We start from the raw sequence: 7,788 nt of genomic DNA, 5'->3' as shown, positions 1-7,788 counted from the left end.
AGCAGGAACAGGATGGTGTCCTCAACGCTATCCAAGGACAGTGAATTCTTCACCCTTTGCTGGCTCAGGAGAGCCTCTGCAATGATGGGTTGAGTCTCAAGGGACTAATGGAGAATGGGGAGGGACTGGCTGACCTTGGGTTCCTTCAGCCCCACTCAGAGCAGATACAAGCAGCTTTCTGTTCCTCCCCAGCCCCCCGCCTTTGCGCATGTCCAGCACTGAGGTGTTAGATAGTCATGAGCACTTAAACACAGCAACAACTCTTTCTGCCCTCACAGTAGCATTTCTGATTCTAAAACTTACTTTTTGCAACAAAAGAAAAACCTTGAACAACTTCCCTTGATAACAAAGGGGAACTTGCAGTTCAGAAATCCGCAGTAACCGTTTTGTCGTTGACATTCTTCCTTAGTTTGTGGATCCGAGGTGGCTCCTGCACAGCAAAAAATGTCCGAGAAAGTGAGTATGGGTTAACTGTAAAAAATGTGTGTGGTTCCGGAGTGGCTGACGCTGCCCCTGGAGCTCAGTCTCCCACATGCAGCCAGCATCAAACCCAACATCTTTGCCTCTCCTTGTAGGAGGGTATCTTTCCTACAGCAGCGTGTGCACACATGGGGAAAGTCACGGGGAAAGACCAGTGTGAGGTCCAGGAAGCATCATGCTGGATATTCAGCATCCCAGCCCTTCATCAGAGCCAGTCGCTCCCAAACACTGTATATCTCTGACCATTCTAATCACTTCCCGGGTCACGGAGGACTGCGCTGATGGGGGTTCACACCTCACCCATCTCTCCTCTTCCCTTCTCACCTGCAGCACCCTGGATCAACAGGAGGAGGAAGGGGAAGAGCAGGTAGAGGATCCTCATGGCTGACGCCTCTCCTGGGTCTTCACAGGGCTGCAGAAGGGAGACACAAAGGCAACAGAGAAAGGACATGGACAAGGCTGGGCACACAAGGTGAGCCAAAAAGGAGAAGCGCAATCCCAACAAAAAGAGATAATTATTCTCAGCATTGCAACTTAACAGGTATCCTGGGAGCATTTCAGGAAGCATCTGCCTGTTGGACAAGTTCCCATTCCACCAGAACAAAAAATCTCAGGGTCCCTCCTTCAGCATCAGGGTGTCTTTCCAGTCTCTCCTGTACTTAGGAAAATCTGATTCCGTCTTCCACATGTTCTGGGCACTTAAGACTCATGTGAAGGCTTTTATTCTCTTTCTCAGGCAGCTCTGACTCCTCTTCACATTCAGAGATTCTTCCAACAGATTGCCATTGAGGCGGTTCTGGGAAGATGGATTTGCACAGAGAGGGTGAATGGGTGGCCAGCCTGGAAGAGACTGCACAGTCACCTACCTGATGAAGGTGTTGGTGCAGAGCACGCCAAGGCAGCAAGAGGTTGTACCAATCCCACCAGGAACCACTTGCCCCCAGAAGCGTTACGATCAGGGAGTATCACTTTGCTCAAAACACCCGGGTTTTACGCTGTTGCCAGTGGGTGGGACAAAGTGCTTGTTCCTACCGACACATCTCCCTTGGCCAATCCCAAAGTGACCCATCTGCATGGGGATGGTGGGGTTGCACCTCGTCCCTCCCGGTTGCAGCGGGAGAGGCTGAGGTGTCTCCTGGGGTCTGTTGCAATCATCACCGTTATCCTCATGCAACACATCTTGTGACACCCTGCTGCGCAGCGGGCACATGGGCTGCAGTGGCTTGCTGAAAACCTTTGGGATGGACAAAGTAACTGGTTGGTGCAGACACCCACCCAGTCCCAGAGGGAGAGTCCTTCTTTTGTCTCTTCTCACCTGATTAGATAATCAGCTATCATGAGATGTGCAAGAAGAAACAGAATATTAAAAACCCTCCTGCCTGTAGGCACTGCAAGAACGCCTTTGTCATGGTTTGGACCCTGGCTGGGAGCCAAAAACAACCACTCACTCACCCTCCCCCGTCCAGGGGATGTGGGAGACAATTATGGGGTAAAGCAAAAAGAGGCTTGTGGGTGGAGATAAAAACAATTTAATAAGTAAAGGACAACAAAATTGAAAAATAATAATTATAATAATAACAGACTTAGAGCAGGAAGAGTCCTGCAATCACTATCCCAGAAAAGAGACAAGAGCCCAGCTCTCCAAGAGACTGAGATGACCCTGAGAGAGGGGTGACCCAGAGGGAGATGGGATGATCCAGAGCAAGAGAGAGCACTTCCAGACAGAGCCTCACCTCTCTCCTGGCCATGCAGTGCATGCTATGGAATAGACCACTGACCAGTTTGGGTCTCAATCCTAAACCTAAGGTCAAATCCTGGGCTGGTCACTGGGGCTGTGCTCCCTCCCAGCTCCTCCTGCCCCTGCAGACACGGGCCCAGCAGAGAAGCTGGAAAGTCCTTGAGTGTCCTGGCAGCAGCTCTGCCCATCAGTGTGTGATCAGCTTCTCCTCAGCACAAACCCAAACAGCCTCACACCAGCTGCTGTGAGGAAAGTGAACTCTGTCCCAGCCCAAACCAGGACAGGATGTTCTGTGTCTTCTGGGACAAGACGTCTGTGCACCTGACTTGTCAAAGGTGATGATAAGTATGGCACTGTCTCTCTAGTGACTATTCAGATTAAGTGAGAGTTAACACCAGGATACACATTAAGGTCAGTAAACCAGTGACCCAGCCAATGTGCATCTCCTCCTAGAGCCATCGGAGGTGAATAAATGTAACATGCATGTAACAATCACTTGTGAAGCCGATGTGCTCGATGTCGTTCATGCAATCAGGGCAAGTGACAGTCCTTGCTGGGAAGGAGGGGGCTGTGCTGCATGCCCAACATGTCAACTGCCTTTCAAGGTGTTTGGAAGAGCAGTACGGTCACCCCATCTCCAAGGGGTTACCTGCTGGGGACGTTGGTAGTGGAGCCTGGCCTCTGAGCCTTCTCTCCTCGCATGCCATTGAGTTGTCAAGTCAGGCTGGCAAGGTAACAGTCACAGAAAAAAGTGGAAAATGGTTCCTATATGCTCAGCAGAACCAGAGGGACCTGCCTCCATGGAGATCATGAGTCACGTGTGACTTTTCCCGGTTGCTGTGGCATCCCCACTGGATCCCTCACACCCCATCTCTTTAAGGAAAGGCTCCTGATGCAGGTTCTACAGCTGGGACAAGAGCTAGGACCTTGTAACAAAGCTCGTGCCCTCCAGGGATGAGCCCTTGTCACCCTCTCCAAATCCCCTGGCCCATGCCTTTCCCAGTCAGCAGCACTGGGCACAGCAGCTGTGCTGGAGAGGAGGAGGGAGGAAGGCACATGCTGCTTCCACCCTCACTCAGAGCCCTCCCTTGTGCCAGGAGGGAGCCAGCAGATGGGTTGGAGAGCCTCTCCCAGAGGCTGCTGTGGGATGGTAGTGAAGCATCCCATACAAGTGCCATAAGCATCACCCTGCTTTCCATTGGAAAATTTCCTTTGGCTGTTGGAGAAAGGGGAGAACAAAGAGCCCAAGGACACAGGGACACCCCTGGGTCCCCTTTGCTGCGCTGCCCAGCCTGGGGGATGCTGCTGGGGCTGCAGTGGCCTGGCATCTTCCAACACCTCCACCAACACTGCTGGTGGTCCAGCCACCACCTGCAGAGAGTGTGGGCACCCTTCCTGGGCTCTGGCCAGTCCCATGTTAGCCCGGGCAATAACAGGATTCAGAGTGAATTTCCAGTGTAAGCAAGGATAAACAGAGAAACAGCAATGTACCGTCTGACCCCTCCAGTCGGAGCAATGTCCTGGCACCTTTGGGCACAGACATCTCCTCCAGAGCACCCAAGGGGATTGCTTTCCCACCTAGCAGCAGGACGCTGCTTCCCTTGAACTCATCACCACTTGGGTCGAGCACCCAACAGAAGGGAGGACCATTACCCACCACAAAAAGAGATGGACATGGAGGCACGGCCCTGGAAAAAGAGAGAAGTCTGGGCCCATGAAAACCAGGACAGGGCTCTCTGCCTCCAGGAGCATCCGCAGAGCAGCTCCATCGTACCCACAGCAAACAGCCTGGCCTGGCAGGAACTGCCACACTTGCCATCCCCACACCGCTGCCAGGTGAGAGCATCCCCAGGGACAGACATGGTGGTGACCCCCAGCATCCCCTTCTCCTGACACCAACCCACTGCCACCCCCAGAGCCAGCAGGCACGGCACACCCTCTGTCACAAGGAAACAGCCACACGTCCCACCCACTGCAATGCCAAACTGCTCATCTTTATTCAAGCCAGGAAAAGCATCCTCTGCCCCAGCGGCACCAGGCTCGTGACGGGATGTCTCCAGCCCACGAGCACCCGGGCACGCAGCAGGAGCAGCGCTTCCACTCCCACTGTCACACCGCCTGGGGACGGCAGGGGCAGGGAGGGGACAGGACATCAGCAGATGGTTCCAGGAGCCAGAAGCAGAGGGGACATCCTGCTCACAGAGTTCAGGGTCTCAACCCCAGACACTGTACACAAAAAAGCAGACAAGCACATCACCTCTTGTAACTCACTTTTCTCTTCCTCCCACCCTCTCCCACCTCCCCGGCCATGACAAGCAAATCTATGGTGCAAGAGCACCAGGCTCAGCAGAGGTGAGGTTCAGTCCCTGCTGCAGATAGTCTGGACCCGTGTTATCTTAGTGTCAGCACCCCTGGCTCCAGGTCTTTGCAGATGCAGCAGGAACAGGATGGTGTCCTCGATGCTGTCCAAGGACAGTGAATGCTTCACTCTTTGCTGGGAAATAGACCTAGACCTTACCTATACCATAACTAGACCTTACCTTTTGCAGCATGCGCGAAGTCCCGAACATCTTCCAATAGGTCTTCTAGGGAAGCGGCAGCGCCCGAAAACGCAGACTCCCCCTCTTCTTGCGCAGCCTCGTACACTCCCTGTTTCCATGGGGAATGATACGCAGAAAACAATTAAAGTGATAATTGGGAAGAGCAGTGTGTGGTCACAGAAAGGCTGACAATCCCCATGCATTTCAGACAATATTTGGGCTCATCTTCAACCTTGCCATTGCCACATCTTCAATAGACATCACAAGATGAGAAGGGACCGCTTTGTGCCCCAGGCAACCAACTGAGCCAACAGCCCCCTGGGGCTGTCTCTCATCCCCTCACAGCGCAAAAGATCAGCCAGAGACACCCAAAGAGGAACAGCTGGATGCAGGCTTGGAGCCTGAAACCAAACTCTTTCTTGACCCACAGAAGACAGGTTTCTATTTCCAGGGGTTCTCTCCACTCCCAGTCTGTGTCCTCTTGGAAGGGCACTCAGAAAATGCTTTTTCCTCCACCCCCTCCTAACCTTTGCATCACTCCAACCAATGTGGTCACCTTGCAGGACATGGAAAACCCCACTGATGGTGGCTCACACCTCACCCATCTCCCCTCTTTTCCTCTCACCTTCAGTACCCTGGATCAACAGGAGGAAGAAGGGGAAGAGCAGGTACAGGATCCGCATGGCTGACGCCTGTCCTGAGTCTTCAGAGGGCTGCAGAGGGGGACACAAAGGCAGTAAGGACGTGGAGGACCCCGGGTGGTGCAGAAGCCTGGGCACTGTGGTATCCCAAAGTGCAGAGGGGCTACCTCCAACTGAAAAAGATGATGTTTCCTCTACCTTTCTCTTATGAACCATCCTTAGGTCTGTACCACCCTACATAGCTTGGGAGCATTTAATGATGTCTTGGTCTCTTGGGAACTGATTGCCTAAGCTGATGCTTTTCCATTAACTTTCTCAAAGGTCCTCAAAGGGAGGGGCAAGAGGGCGGGGAAGTGTCTTGGTGGCCAGGCATGGCAACACAAACCAGCCTTTTGAGTTAACCAAAGTCCTGGAAGGATGGGAAATCTCCATACTGCTGTGGGAAAAGCATCTCCTTACTTTGCTGAGGAAAGTCCCCATTCACCCAGAACAGAAGCTCTCTTGGTCCCTCCTCCAGCATCAGGGCACCTTACCAATCTCTCCTATAGTTAGGAAACCTTAGTTCCATCTTCCACATGTTCTGGGCTCTTAGACTCATAGGCAGGTTTATTATCTTTCCTATGTATCTCTGATGGATGCATTCAACAGTTTGCCATTTACATGAATCTAGGGTGATGGGCTCCAACAGAGAAGCTGAATGGGCAGTTTACCAGAAGGAGACCCTGCAGTTACTTACCTTACGAAGGTCTTGGTGTTCAGGCAGTGGCAAACCCAACAGGAATCGCCTGTGTGCAGATCCCTTTGGGTCCAAGGAGTACTGTTTTGTCCAAAACACCCTGGTTTTGTACCATTGCTGGTGGGTGGGACATGCACTTATTCCCACTGACACACCTCACCTTGGCCAATCAGAAAGTGACCCATCTGTGTGGGGATGATGGGGTTCCACCTTACCCCCCTCTGAAGCAATGGCAAAGGCTGAGGTGCCTCCTGGGGGTTGTTGCAATCTTCACCGTTATCCTCATGCAAGATGTCTTGTGACACCCCACTGCACAGCAGGCACACAGGCTGCGGTGGCTTGGCATGAGCTGCCTGGGATGCACAGAATCGACTGGCTGGTGTACACACCAGCAGCTACCAGTGCCATTAAAGGATAAAATATTTATCTTTTCATTTTCGTAGAATCATTGAATGGTTTGGGTTGGAAGGGACATTACAGATCATCGAGTTCCACCCCCTGCCATGGGCAGGGACACCTCCCACTAGCCCAGGTTGCTCAAAGCCTCATCCAGCCTGGCCTTGAACCCCTCCGGGGATGGGGCATCCACAACTTCCATTTCCTCTCAGTTTAGTTAGCAAGCGGGTAGTGTGTGGCATGCAGGATCACACAAAATATTTCCCTTTTCTCTGTTTTCTAACATTAAAAAACAGCTTCATCCTTGACAAAGTGATTTGCATTTGACATGCCAAAAGGGACAAGCGCAAGGCTACCTTTCTGATGGCTACTCAGATAAACAGAGAACGAATAGAGGCTATGCAAACTGAGCAGGACTATTGGACTTGCTAAGCCTTGGAGGTGTGGACTTGATCAAGAGAGTTTGTGGATTTATAGGAATTATGTGATGCTTCAGAAAGGTAAAGATTAAGGTGGGTCATGGAGGAACAGGTCATGAAAAACAGAGAGAAGCAAGGGGTGAAAGGGGCCAAGCTCATGTTAGCAGGCTGCTGGTCAATGTGCTTCTCTAGCCATGCCCCACATCCAATCACCATAATCTGTCCTATATTCCCAGTAAACTTTATTTCTTACTATTTTTTTGTACGAACAACCTGTCTATGGTGTGTCTGCATGGATGTGCAGTCCTCTAGAAAACTTCAAGCCCGAGTACTGGGTATGATAGAGAGTACCAAGAGTGCTGGTCCATTGCCCAGATGGACCACGGCTCTGTGAGGTGGATCCTGGAGAGTCTTGAGGCCGGATGCATCAGAGACCAAGGGTCTGGTGCCATCTACCAGAGAGATGCATGATCCGCAGCTTGGACCTGCTGATCTAGACCTGGTCCTTGACCCACAGCTGATGTCCCCACAGCTGATATCCCACCTGGCCTTGGCCCGTGGCCCAGAGGTTCCCAATGCCCCAGGCTACAGCTGCTCCCAGCCCCCCTGTCCTGCTCCACTCCCTGGCTGGGGACAGTGGGATGACCCTTGTCCTGCCAGCCCCCATGGTGACTGCCCCACGGCAATGCAGGGGCCACCCCCATGGCCCCCTGAGCTGGACATCATTGGTCTGCCCCAAGGCTCGCCCACAATGGTGACCAACAGCCTGGCCTTGAGCTTCTCCCAGTCCAGCCCCAGTTCTTGAACCCTCCCTCCACAGCGCTGACCCCCAACTCAG

Source organism: Pterocles gutturalis, unplaced genomic scaffold (genome assembly GCF_000699245.1).
Source record: "Pterocles gutturalis isolate BGI_N339 unplaced genomic scaffold, ASM69924v1 scaffold27206, whole genome shotgun sequence".
Classification (NCBI taxonomy): Eukaryota; Metazoa; Chordata; class Aves; order Pterocliformes; family Pteroclidae; genus Pterocles; species Pterocles gutturalis.
The sequence above is the reverse complement of the archived record's forward strand: the minus strand, read 5'-3'. Positions refer to the sequence as shown.